Raw genomic sequence first — 15,112 nt, forward strand, 5'->3', positions numbered from 1 at the left:
TGGGTGATCACTGTACGATGGTACTTGTTTCTTTAGAGTACAGATCTTACCAAAAATAAAAATATTTTGGAAGACCTACCCACCTAAGGGCTTAAACAGCCAGATTCCTTTGGTTTTATACTCGATGCAACTCTTTCGGAGATAGTAGTTCTCGAATGTAGAATTCTGCAGCTACGTGGGGAAAAATACAGGAGCGAAAGGCTATTTACCACTTAAACAGAAATCAGGCTGCAGTTATAAGAGTATGGGGTATATTTCAGAGAGAGGATATAAAAATTCTGAGCTTTACTGATGATACTGTAACTCAGACAGAGACAGCAAAGGACTGGGAAGAGCAGCTCGAACGAAATGGACAGTATCTTGAAAGGGGGATATAAAATCAACGTCAACTAGAACAAAACGAGGTTAATGAAATGTAATCGTATTAAATTTGCCCATATTGAGGGAATCTGATTAGGAAACGAGACGCTAAAGGTAGTAGATGAGTTGTCCTATTTTGGCAGTAAAATGACTGATGATGGCCAAAGTAAAGGGAATATACACTGAGGCGACGAAAGTCACCGGACAACAATATGCTCATAAACAGACAGCGGTAGTATCGCGTACACAGGGTATAAAATAGCAGTGCATAGGCGGAGCTGTCACTGGTGCTCAGGGGATTCGTGTGAAAAGTTTTCCGACGTGATTATGGCCGCACAATGGGAATTAACAGACTTTGAAGGCGGAATGGTAGATGGAGCTAGACGCATGAGACATTCTATTTCGGAAATCATTAGGGAATTCAGTATTCCGAGATCCACAGCGTCAAGAATGTGCCGAGAATACCAAATTTCAGGCATTTTCTCTGACCACGGACAACGCAGTGGCCGACTGCCTTCACGTAACGACCAAGTGCAGCAGTGTTTGCGTAGAGTTTTCATTACTAACAGACAAGCAACAGCGTGTGAAATAACAGCAGAAATAAATGTGGGATTAATGATGATCATTTGTGTTAGGATAGTACTGAGAAATTTGGCGTTAATAGGCAATGGCACTGGTTGGGAAGGGAGTGAGACAGGGTTGTAGCTTATCCCCGATGTTATTCAATCTGAATATTGAGCAAGCAGTAAAGGAAACAAAATAAAAATTCGGAGTAGGAATTACAATCCATGGAGAAGAAATAAAAACTTTTAGGTTCGCCGATGACATTGTAAGTCTGTCAGAGACAGCAAAGGAGTTGGAAGAGCAGTTGAATGGAATGGACAGTGTCTTGAAAGGAGGATATAAGATGAACATCAACAAAAGCAAAACGAGGATAATGGAATGTAGTCGAAATAAGTCGGGTGATGCTGAGGGAATTAGATTAGGAAATGAGACACTTAAACTAGTAAATGAGTTTTGCTATTTGGGGAGCAAAATAACTGATGATGGTCGGCGTAGACAGGATATAAAATGTACACTGGCAATGGCAAGGAAAGCGTTTCTGAAGAAGACAAATTTGTTAACTTCGAGTATAGATTTAAGTGTCAGGAAGTCGTTTCTGAAAGTATTTGTATCTAGTGTAGCCATGTATGGAAGTGAAACGTGGACGATAAATAGTTTAGACAAGAAGAGAATAGAAGCTTTCGAAATGTGGTGCTACAGAAGAATGCTGAAGATTAGATGGGTACATCACATAATTAATGAGGAGGTACTGAATAGAATTGGAAAGAAGAGAAATTTGTGGCACAACTTGACTATAAGAAGGGATCGGTTTGGTGGGGCATATTCTGAGACATCAAGGGATCACCAATTTAGTATTGGAGGGCAGCGCGGAGGGTAAAAATTGTAGAGGGAGAACAAGAGATGAATACACTAAACAGATTCAGAAGGATGTATGGTACTGGAAGATGAAGAAGCTTGCACAGGATAGAGTAGCATGGAGAGCTGCATCAAACCAATCTCTGGACTGAAGACCACAGCAACAACAAGGCAATGACAGCAGACGTCCAACACGAGTGCCTTTGCTAACACCATGGCATTGCCTGCAGTATCTCTATCGGGCTCGCGACCTTATTGGTTCGACCCTACGCTACTAGATAACAGTGACCTGGTCAGATGAGCCCCGACTTCAGTTGGTAAGAGCTGATGGTAGGGTTCTAGTGCAGCGCACGAAGCCATGGACCCAGGTTGTCAACAAGGCACTGTCAAAGTTGGTGGTGGCTCGATAATGGTGTAGGCTGTGGTTACTTGGAAGAGACTGGATCCTCTGGTCACACTGAACCGGTCATTGACTGGATACAGCTGTGCTCGAATACTTGGATATGGCAGCCCAAACAACACTGGATTTTTTGCGGATGACTATGCACTATGTCACCAAGCCACAAGTGTTCGAGACTGGTTTGAAGAACAGTCTGGACAATTCTAGCGAACAATTTGGCCACCGATATCGGCCGGTATGAATCCCATCGAACATTTATGGGACAAAATAGAGAGGTCAGCTCGTGCATAAAAACGGGCACCGGCAACACTTCCACAATTGTGGACCGTAGCATGCCTCAGTACTTCTGCAGGGGGCTTCCAAGGACTTACAGAGTCTATGCCCCGTCGAGTTGCTGCAATACGCCGGGAAAAAGGAGGTCCAACAAGATATTACGAGGTATCCCATGACTTCTGTCACCCCGGTGTTAAACATACAACGGCAATGGGTAGAAATGCATTTCTGAACAGACATTTTTAACATCGTTTTAGGAAGACTTTTATGAAGGTATTTCCCTAGCCTGGTAGGGAAGTGAAATGTGGACTCTGAAATGTTCAGGCAAGAAGAGAATAGAAGCTTTTAAAATGTGGTGTCACAAATGTTGAAGTTTGGATGGGTATATCATGTAAATAAAAGGAGGTGCCGAATACAATTGGACATAAAAGAAATTTCTGGCAAAACTTGACTAAAGGAAGGGCTTAGTTGACATGAGATGTTGTGAGACATCAATGGATCACTAGGTTAGTACTGTAGAGACGTGCTGTAGAACCAGATGAATGCTGTAAGCAGCTTCAAAAGGATGTAGGTTGCATCATCAGAGATGAAGATGCTTCCACGGGATGGAGTAGCATGAGGAGCTATATCAGACCAGTGTTAGGATTGAAGACCACAACAGCAATATTGTTGGCGCAGGAAATACCCATTACTATAGTTATGAGGTACTGGAGAAGATGTTGGGGTATAGACTTTTAGATAATTAACAATTTCTTAATTTAAATACGATGCATTTCCATGGTATAGAGGGCTTATAACACTTGCTTGGAGAACGCCGGATATTACTTTCCGTCTGTTACTACGAACTGTAACCTTTCTGACAGGAAATCACGAATCCAGTCGCACAACTGAGGCGATATCCCATAGGCACGCAGTTTGGGTAGAAGACGCTTGTGAGGAATGGAATCGAAAGCCTTCTGGAAATCTAAAAATATGGAATCAATTTGACATCCTCTCTCGATAGCACTCATTACCTCATGAGTACAAAGAGCTAGTTGTGTTTCGCAAGAACGATATTTTCTGAATCCGTGCTATGTGTCAATAATTAGTTTTCTTCTAGGTACTTCACAATATTCTAATGCATATGTTCCACAACCCTTCAGATAATCGACGTTAGTGATATGGGCCTGTAATTCTATGGATTACTCCTACTTCTCTTTTTGGGTATTGGTGTGACTTGAGCAATTTTCCAATCTTCAGTTAGGGATCTTTCTGTGAGCCAGCGGTTGTATATAATTGCTAAATATGGAGCTATTGTATCAGCATACTCTGAGAGAAACCTGACTGGTATACAGTCTGGACCGGAAGCCTTGCCTTTATTAAGTGATTTAAGCTGCTTTTCTCATCTTGGCAGTTGTTCTTGATTCTAATTAAGGAATATTTACTTCGTCCTCTTTGGTGAAGGAGTTTCGGAAAACCGTGTTTAATAACTCTGCTTTAGTACCATAGTCATCGGTGACTTCACCGTTGTTATCGCGTCTTGCCACTGGTGTGCTTAACGTATGACAAGGATCTCTGGGTTATCTGCCAGATTTCGAGACAGTTTCGTTATGGAAATTATTAAAAGCATCTCATATTGAAGTATGCGCTATATTTCGAACTTCTGCAAAACTTTGAGGATCTTGGGGATTATGCGTTCTTTTAAATTTGGCATGCTTTTCACGCTGTTTCTGCAACAGCGATCTGATCCGTTTTGTGTACCATGGGGGACCAGTACCATCACATATTAATAATGCTGCAACTCGTCCTTTTTCCAAGTTAGCTCTACGAGAAAATGATTCGAATCTAGAGGAGCAGAACGTCTATGACTACAGACTTTTCCGCATCTTCTAGGCATACAAAAAGCTCATCCGTCGTATTTTTCGAGCCCCCAATATTCTGATGTTAAACAAATTAATTTTACCCTTGTAAAAACCGTTACATTTATATTATGGTTCTGTTCTTTTATACTTTCTTTCAACACTGTCTGTAACTTGACTCTAACTTAAAAAATGTATCTCTCTGACAAAATCACAGGGATTTTTGTCTGTGGCCTCTCTCACACTTTCTGCAAGACGCTCATCTAATCCTTCCTTCCCCTCCCAATCTCCCGACTGCAGCACCAAGAAAATGGTTTAAATGGCTCTGAGCGCTATGGGACTTAACATCTGAGTCATCAGTCCCCTAGAACTTAGAACTACTTAAACCTAACTAACCTAAAGACATCACACACATACATGCCCGAGGCAGGATTCGAACCTCAGACAGTAGCGGTAGCGCGGTTCGAGACTCAAGCGTCTAAAACCGCTCGGCCATACCGGCCGGCTTGCAGCAACAAGTACTGAACAAATATGAAACACTATTTCGCACAAAAGCAAACCACTCAGCACTTTGTTTCACGGCCAACAGCGGTGTTAACCAAGGGCTGGCTATGGCACAGTAAATCCTCCACACGTGTGTGCTGTTATTGCTCCTATTTCCCCCAGGCTACCTTTGACACTACGCCCTAAATTTCTAGCCTGGCTGTCTCCTGTTCCTCCTACTGTGAGCACCTGATCCTCTCCATCAAAATTGCTGCGTGAGGCCCCTGTTTTTCTGTCACCTGGCTAAGCCTGGCACCACGTCTTAAGAGGCTTATGAGCTGGTATTCTTCACTTAGGTTATTTTCCTGTAGATTTGGCTTACAACCCTTCCCCCCGGTGACTGCTGGCTAATAGATAGGATGAATATGTTCTTTCTACTTTGCTACCGACTTAGCCTTAAGACTGTTGCTACGAATTTGCTGCTCTCTACTTCGCTCGTAAATGGTTGTGGCTCTTCTTCTACTTCGGATATCAGGTCATACTGACTGGTAACGCAATTTTAAATGTAATTTCTGAGGCTTTCTCCTTTTACCTATTACCTGTGACCTTCTACCAGCTCCTGTTGTCGCCTTCGCGCTCCAACCTACCTAACTGAAAATACGCCATTTTTAATTCTGCCTGAAGTACATAAATCTTCCTATCTTGCTCCACAATTTTCTTGTCTAAACTACACAATTCACAACTCTATGCGAGGGCCTTATCCGATATTTTACTGGCTTCCTCGCTACAATTACTCCAGTGAAACATCAAACCACAGTCCAGACGTCTTTCTCCCATACTATCTAACGTACGGTAACGCCAACCTTTACCGCACATGACACTACTTTTACACTATACTAAAAAGCCCTACCATACTTAAAGTGTAAGAAAGTAATAATTAGTGAAACCATAACTTCGGGAGATTTGTGCAGGCGGATGTAAGTAAAAACGAGAACATAAACAATACACAAATGTTTGCAGATCGTAAGAATGGAAACTAAAAACCACGATATTTTCTGACAAGAGTCTTCAACAAGTAAAATCAGGAAGTTATGTCAAGCACTTTAAGGCCTCCGGATAAGCTCACCATGAACCCGTCGCAGACGAGCGGCCCACCGGCGTCCCCCGAGCAGGCGTCCTTCCCCTCAATAGACAGAGTGCATATGTGCTCCTTCTCCACCAGGAAGCCTTGCGCCCATGGGCACTTCTTGACACAGTCTTTGAAGGAGAGCAGTGGCATCGTTACTTTCTGAAGCAGAGGCAGCGTGTAAAGGAGATCCTCTATCATGCACAGGCCTGTCACCCTATGGAAAACACCAGCAATATCTGTACATATTATATGACAATGTGTCTCATCAGTCAGTTAAACTAAATCTACACACCAAACGTCACATTACAGAGTGCTGCGTTGGATGCTGATGTTACCAGTGTAATTTCTCCCTTTTCCTGTTTCATTACCGATAATCTTTCGACATGTACATGGAAGGAAGTAATAAGTTGCCCCTACGCCTGTCGAAACTTCCGCTCATTGAATTTTAATTTTAAATATCTCAGATATGCACGTTACCTCTCTTGACTGCCGTTGCACATACCAGTAATGCCCTTACTATATAGAACTAGAGGTACGCACTATCCTCCTTTAGATATAATCTCCCTCCTGTCTTAATGAGAGAATGACCACAGAATGATGACAATTAATCAAGAATTGTTCATACAAGACACTTCAAAGCCACTAGTTTCGTAGAGGAAATACATGTTCTTAGGATACTTTTTCCTTTGGATCTAAGTCTGCGATCTCATTTTCTGGCAAATAGTTTTACGTGTTCGTACTACTTTTGGCATTCTGGACATATATTAGTAGTATTTCATAACTGTTTATGTTTCCAGTAGACGATCACTAATCACTTGATCGTTCATAGTGAGGCAACTAACAAGGGAACACTACCGAACGAGGTTGTGCATTGGTTAGCACACTGGGCTCGCATTCGGGAGGACGATGGATGAAACCCGTGTCCGGCCGTCCTGATTTAGGTTTTCCATGATTTACCTAAATTGCTTCGGGCAAATGCCAGGTTCCTTTGAAAGAGCACGGCCGCCTTCCTTCCCTAATCCTCAGGGACCGATGACCTCGCTGTTTGGTCCCATCCCCCGAATCAACCAACCAACCAAGGGAATTATCTAATCTGATTCGTCGAAACTTCCCCTGAAATTTTTCACACAGGTAGAGTACACCGAAAGAATGCATTGCTAAGGCTCACTGCAAGTGTTTTTTTAATGGTAATGTTTTTAGTCATTTTTATCACATGAAGAACCGCTTATAACAGCGATTTGTACAGCTCTTCCTGTCTATTACGCGATTCGGCGAAGAAGCTGATGAAACCATGACAAGAAGAGGTTGCGCCGCGCAGCGCTATGTTCAAAGTGGACACACGCAAATTTTAATCATTTAAACCCTAACAAAAATGTCTAAAATCATTAATTTTTTAATAACTTGCAACTTATATCGACCACTGAACTGTTGCATATGTGATTGTTACACAAATGACTGGCCGAGTAAAGAAATCAAGGCAGTGTGTGACGATTTACAACAATCGAGACTTTAATTCGTTGAATTTAAATACTGAGTAACAATTCCTATGGCACATTTCTTTTGATGTTTATTCAGTAATCTCTAACGATGATATACTTTCTTGTCTATTCCCTCTGGTCGTCACAATAATGAGGAGTGTCTACTAGATAATGAAAACAAACATTTTTGTTACACCAGCCACACCTGATAAAAGACAAATTAATGCATTTGGGCACTGCACAGTAATTACTAATTTTATTCAGAGAGAAGCGGAGTGGAGTAAGAAATGGTCCTGATCTTTGTTCTGCACATTATGCTGCGTACTTCTGCAGTTTCGTAAAATGTGCAAATGGTTCAAATGGCTCTGAGCACTATGGGACTTAACATCTGAGGTCATCCGTCCCCTAGAACCTAGAACTACTTAAACCTAACTAACCTAAGGACAACAAACACATCCATGCCCGAGGCAGGATTCGAATCTGCGACCGTAGCGGTCGCGCGGTTCCATACTGAAGCGCCTAGAACCGCTCGTCCGATCCGGCCGGCTCATAAAATGTGGTCACGCAAACTGACAGTGCAGAAATGACTCAGTTTAACAATACTATTTCGATGACAAATCTGAAATGACAAATTGTTAATGGAAATTACACTAGCTGACTGATTTCTGAAAAATGCCATAGATTGTTCAATAATTTTATTATTTATTTATTTATTTATTTATTTTGTGGAGAGGCTGAATCACACTTTTTGTTCCAGTGTAAGGCATCTGGATTTTATGGACCTTACATGAGCTTGATCCATAACGACAGTACAATACAGTATGAGATCCTCAGAAAATAATAATTATATTATATCAATAAAAGGCAATTGCAGTAATCTCATTTACCAAAAACTAACAAAACAATATCTACCAATATATGGACAGGGTCATGAATAAACAAATTAAAGTAAAATGCATTTTGGAGATGAACTGAGCAGGTGGTTAACGGCATTGGAAAACCCCACTTCACAAGAGAATGGCGAGCTTCAGCACAGAAAGGAATAAGGCTAGAACAATACATTATTCCTTTTAATGTAAATACGGCTGGGATCAAGGGTAAGTGGCTGGACGGATTTGACAAGACTAGGCAGCGACCCAGCAAGAGAAATAAAATTCACCTCTAATGAGATGGCGATTGGCTGAAGCCATACTGGGTGACACAGATGCGACACATTGGGGAGACATCCATTATATAAAAGCATTTTGAGAACTAAAATTTCTAGATATCTCTCTCATCTCATGGCAGACCGCATAAGTGTGTGGAAAATAGCAAAAGCGTTGAGAGGTTTGATATCTGCAAAGTGTGGGCAATACACTTGACGTATCATGGCGACAGATAGCAAAGAGGTAGGTAATTATTCCTGAGGGAATTTTTATGGTCAACCAAATTGTGAACGTCGCTCCAATCTTTAGCGAGTGTGCAATAGCCATTATTTCAACAACGGAAAAATTAACATTCTACGGAATGCAGGAAAGTTGAAACTGAGTGAATTCAGTCACGGCCAGATTAGGCAATTAGTGTTTCAGATCCAGCATGGAGACAACGCCATAGCAGATGCAACCTAGTAAAGTACCATCGTCCATTAGGCCACAGTAAATGTTGAGTCGAGATTTTGTTCACTCCAACTTATATATGCTTTGACAATTGAATATGAAAAGTGAGGGTACTAACCTACCCTCACACTGAGTACATGAGAGTTTTTTCATTGGTTTCAAAAGTAAATTTATTCTTCGCCAACTCAATGCATTGATCAGATACGATATCGTAGATGGAAATGAGCTAATAAAGATATTAATAATTCTTTCCTGTGATAAAAAATTTTTCATTTGTAGAGATAACGATTTTAATAATCATCAATTCAGCATGTCCAAGAGTTAAATATTTTGTTATTGAGTGTCAAAAGTAACTGAACATGATTGTTGTGTATCACTTGACCCCTGAAGGCACAGTTGATAAATTTTATGTAGAATAAAAAAGGTAATAGCTGTTTTGTCTTTCTAGAATAGACCCCAAACTTTCACTTTTCTTAATTCATGCATTCTAGTCACTTGACAGCAGTATTTCTAATGAATTTTGTTACGATTCACACCTGATATTAGCTGCTGTACAGGGTTAGGGTCATATTTATTTAGAATGTCTGCTTGACACCCTCGGCTTGAGAAGACAGTTGAGATGTTTTGTCCATTTGAGCACTAAGTGGTAAGCTAAGTTTGCACACATAAGTACACTCACTGTGAAGATACAAAGTGCAGACCATCTCACAAAATAGTGACCCTTCCAGGATTCTAAATCACAGCATTCTGATAGATAGGTGGTTTGTTTCTGATAGGTACAAAATACAAAATCCTCCAAAACAATAAGCTGACGCAAATTGGAGAAAAAAATTTAAATGTAAATGTGACTCAACTGTGTAGTGAGTTTAGATAGAAATGTATGTGTTCACGTATTTCTTATTGGCTGGCACAACACAACGTTGAATTGGGTTGTGTTGGGTTCTGACTCAACTCCATTAAACAAAAGGCTAAATAAAAGACGAGGAAATGGGTTGAAATATTAAATATAGGACTGTGGATGATATTTTGGAGCAGAATCAAATCTTATGATCAGTTAACGCGTAGTCAGGTTCGGAAAATTCGCGACAACAACGCTTAGTGGAACGCTCAAAAATGACAGAAAATAATCGATTATGACAAAGAGAAGTCATGGAAGATCTTGATAGGATCGAGTTGGACATACGAAAGATAGATCAGCGTGAACAACACGAAATATAACACGTAGAAATACCGAATGAGACCGAAAAAGCAACACATGATGTTCAATATGGTCCAAAGAATGGACATGAGAAGGGCATTGCTAATGAATCAGACGCTGAGTCTGTAGATAGTGATTTACAGCATATTGAACCAAAAGTAATCGTATTAAATCAGTCAGTCTTATAACTGTATGAACGAACGAGAGTTAGTGCTCCTACACTATGTTCGGAAGTGAAGGAAACGGTTCACGAAAGACGAGATAGGGAACGGTGGCATCAGATGGCAATTGGTGAAATTAGTGTAGATGAAAACGCCAACATATATAGAACGTTGAAGAGTTTAATACAACAATCTCAGGAATCATAAAGGCGTTTAGATGGGCGCATAACACAAGGGCGAAAAGAATTAGATAGGCGCATAACACAAGGGCGAAAAGAATTAAATGGGTGCAAAATACAAGGGCAAACAGAATTAGAAAGGCGCATAACGCAAGGGCAAAAGGAATAATCACTGGGGCTGAAAGAAATTAACAAGGAAAAACAAAAAACGCGTGATAATATTTAAGGCCAATTAGGTCAAATACGAACTGAAGCTAAGGAAGCGCAAATCACGCTTCAAGCGCTCGTTACAGAGCACAAACAATTGATAACAGACATTGACACTGTCCAAACAGGCATGATTACGTTGCGTGAAGTTACGCAACAAAGTGCCAAAAAGGTTAAATAACAGGTCGAAACTTTTGCTATTAAAGCGACGATGAAAGCGAAACATGTTATTGCTGAGACGACGTCTCACAGTAGAACAACAAAAGCAGCAGTAAAGAAATTCGATGCTCGTATTTTAAAAATACAAGAGAAAAACGAACACCAATTTCAACGGCTGAGATCGGAAGTTTTACGTTCGATCGAAAGTCGAGGTGATGTAGAAAGCGTTAGTGAGGATTCACAGACGGCGACAGAATCCACTTTAGTGTCGGTGGATATTACTGTGAAGACTGCAAAATCAACAGTTGCCGATAGTACGACAGAAAGGGTGCGCGAAATTACGTGTGACGTAAGACGGAAAGGTACATGTGGATGCCAGTCCGAAACCGCAAACCGTGAACAGGAAATTAGTCCAAACCACCGTATGCCAGAACATCACGGTAACTGTAGGGAACAGTGTGGATTGCGACTACTTGATCAAGACAGATTAACAGGTCAATCTGGAATACAAGAGTGTGGTTTGCAGCAAGGTTTGGTAAGTCAAGCACAATGCGTGACATACGCTGATAAAACCATAGAGACGCGTTGCGCAACGCCGCAACCTGTAGGACGAATACCGACAAGCTACAACACGGCGTCTAACGAGCCAGAATAGCTTACACGTCAAGATACAGAGCCGGTAGCGGGCGTTATGCACGCATATTGCGCAATGAGACCTGCAAGTGATTCTACGGCACAAATGTCAGAGAACGAACCAAGTTACACATACAAAATTGTTAAGGCTTTCGTGGCCACTTGTTAACATACTGCCTATTGGCTTCTGTCTCGGGTTCTTCGGCCGACGTTCATCTAATGATTTTTCTGACGTTTCGCCAGCACGAGTGGCTGGCATTGTCAAAGCTTCACCCTCCATTGCCGGTGGTGAACTGGAGGCGAGCTCGCGGCCGCAGACTATATGTACCTGGCGCGCCAACGTCCGAGGGCTTCTCCGCGGTCATTTCCGGTGCGGTTCTCCTCTTGCTACCTGCGACGGTCGTTCGCTGCAGTACGGGAAGCCAGGATCCGTTTACCTTAAGGCTTTCCTCTTTCTTGTTGAAACTGTTCGCGTGTTTTTGGATTTCTACAGCTTCTCTGAACAAGCGCGTGTGATAGTGCTTCTCTACAGCCGTGTCGGCGAATTTTATTACGTGGTCGGTCTCATTCAGTGCGTGCTCTGCCACGGCCGATTTCTCCACCTGCCCCAACCTGCAATGTCGCTTATGCTCTGCAAAGAGCCAACACGTAATAGTAAGGAGAATAATAATAATTGTAGAGATGGTAGGCCGGTAATGGGACTGAATTCTGGACGAAATGGAAATAATTACGGAAATGGGAATAATGGAAACACTAGACCACAGCGTAATGGATACGGTTTTAATAGTGGTTGGAACAGGCGGAATGTAGATGAAAATAGGAATGGAAACTGGAGAATTCGGGATAACCGACAGACTGATTTTAATCGGTGACCTCCAGGTCCATGGAGAGAAAGCAGATGGGCAGGTGGTGCAAGAACGCAGCCCCTGGAAATACTTTCGGTAATTACCGGAGAAACAAACCACAGATGGAGGTTGAATTACGACCACCAAATCCTGGGAAGCGTGAGGATTGACTGACGTTAGGTATTGCAGGAGTTCAAGTAGATAATACAGTTTCTGCAGAAAGGAATGACAAGGCGACCGCAGTAATAAATAGGTTAAGGTGTGACGTACAGAAGTTGGAACTGGGAAGAGGAACGACAAAACGATCATCAAAAGTATCTCAACAGATACTACAAATAAGGAGGAAGTCACAACTGAGGTGTTGGGACGAGACAGATTGAACTGACACTGACGATGTGGATGAACTCCCAGCATTACCTAGTAATGAACCATTTGATTACGATGAATCACTAATGTATATAGTGCTGATGTTTGATTCTGCACAGACGAAAAATGATTTTCAGCAGGATAATACATATCCTACTGTAAGCTGTAACGCTACGATTGATCAAGACGGTAGGATTAACCGACAAAATATGGCTAATACAAGTCATAGAAAAAAGAAGGAAGTACGGATAAGTATACCTGATCAAAAGTTCGATACGATCTACTAAAATCCTTCCACAAAACTTTGAAAGAAAAGCATAAAGGGTCTGAGGCGTTGTGGATAGCGGGAATCGAACAAAATCGGGAAGAACAAGGCGATAGTCGAGAGAAAAATGACAGGGAAAACATCCCAACTGGATAGGAAAACGAACCAGATTATTAAAGGATGTGAATAGTCTGATAAATCAGATTCAAAAACATACAATTTTGGCACATACGAGGACACACTACGGCAGTATTACCGAGATTATGTAATTATCACACAATACAGAGAAAACAGCGTCTTAATAAATGACGACACAGCTGCAAATTTAAATCTGCAATTCTCAGTGGCAAACAAAAACTATGATAACGAGTTGAGTCAGGGTGCAAGTACAGACACAATTAATGTAGAATCTGACGAATCCTCTGAATCTAAGTGTGAAGTACCGTCACACTTAAAGAATACTTACCAGGCTCTAAAATCCAAATTAAACACGATTACACAGATGTGTGACGAGGAGACGAACTTAAAGGAAGTAGCAAGGTGTGAAAATGAGGATTTAAAATCTAGATTGGTTACTGTAGAAGCTGATCTAGAAGCAGCGAGACTATAGTTGAACATTTTAAGAAGGGGGAGTACTTCTCCCCAAACTCTCGATTAAGACCATCAACTATGGATGTCCATAAACATCCGGTTGTGACAGAACAAACACACATACATCGGTTAAATTACGAAGTAATTGAGGACATATTAATGGAGGAAGCCGAAGACGAGAGTACTTCAGAGATAAGTCCGATACTTCATGTAACATCAAGGGTATCGTTGTTAACGCAACAGTAGATAGTGGGAGTGAGTTAACAGCGATATCAGAGCCGTTATTCAATCGTTGCAATAGTAACAATGACTTATTCAAACAGCATAAAGATCCAGAGGTGTAAAAGGTCGAACATAAGCGGAAAGTCAAGAACTCGGTTGACAATCGTCAGCATTATTTGCTGAAGAATGACATGCTGTTCTACAAACACATTGGATAGGAATTCTTGCAGGGGTCATATGGTACTTAGCCATGAAAATTAAAATATAAATGGATCACAGATGATACAGTAAAAGAATGTAGAGATGTTTCAGGTAGCAGCAGATCTCAAGAGGCAGACAGGATGAGCTACAAACATTCAGATATAGGTACAATAACACTAATCATTTAAATCATTAAAGTAGGTCAGAAAAAAAGAAAACTAACGCCATGATGTGCTAATTAACTAACCTACGTATCATCAAGCCATGCTCATTGAAGAAGTAAAGGAACCGTTATAAAATAAAGTAACTTAGCGTGTAGATGATAATTTTCCTGTAAAGTACTGAAAAAAACTATTTAAATATTCATTGTATTATTCATGTAAATATTCAATGTAAAACTCACTGTAATTTAGATACAGAAACTTGTAAGTAGTAACATTAAACAAAAAGTCATGTAACCCAGTGAAACAAAGAAAATACGCAGCCCCACGTCACGACAATCGTCTGGGGAAGGAAGACAAGCTGACAACAGAAGCGGAAGGTCGACAGGATGCTACAGTCTGATTGTGAGAGTTTATATGATTGCACAATACGGCATTCACGAAAAACTGGAGACCGAAGAAAGAAACTTACTGACTCACGCTTCACGTTGGTGCGGAGACCGAGCCAGGTGTATTTTGCAGAATATTGTTCCACACCTCACCCCAAAAGCGACAGGATGGGGAAAGCCCAGCAACAGGGAGCGACAAAGGACGTACACCTGCAAGGAAAGCGAAGCGACCCCATTAGCGATGCACAATAGCAGTGACTAAAACAGCAAACAGTAGGTAACAGTTCCATAGTATCACCACCTGGAAAAATTAGCTAGGAATATTTCTCTCAATACCAAACGGAGAAGCTGATAACTGAAAACAGATATATCACTTCCGAAATTATCTATTCAAACTTAACCATATCTCATAACAACATTATTGGTAATCCTTCCGAATAACTTTCACTGAATAACATACCCTATCTCTCTGCCTCAGAAGTTGCAAGTTCCAAGAAAGAAGACATGAAGACACAGCAAGAAACTAAGAGAAGAAAGGGTCCTAGGATGAGGGTAGAAGA

This window comes from Schistocerca nitens, chromosome 2 (genome assembly GCF_023898315.1).
Source record: "Schistocerca nitens isolate TAMUIC-IGC-003100 chromosome 2, iqSchNite1.1, whole genome shotgun sequence".
NCBI classification, from domain to species: Eukaryota; Metazoa; Arthropoda; class Insecta; order Orthoptera; family Acrididae; genus Schistocerca; species Schistocerca nitens.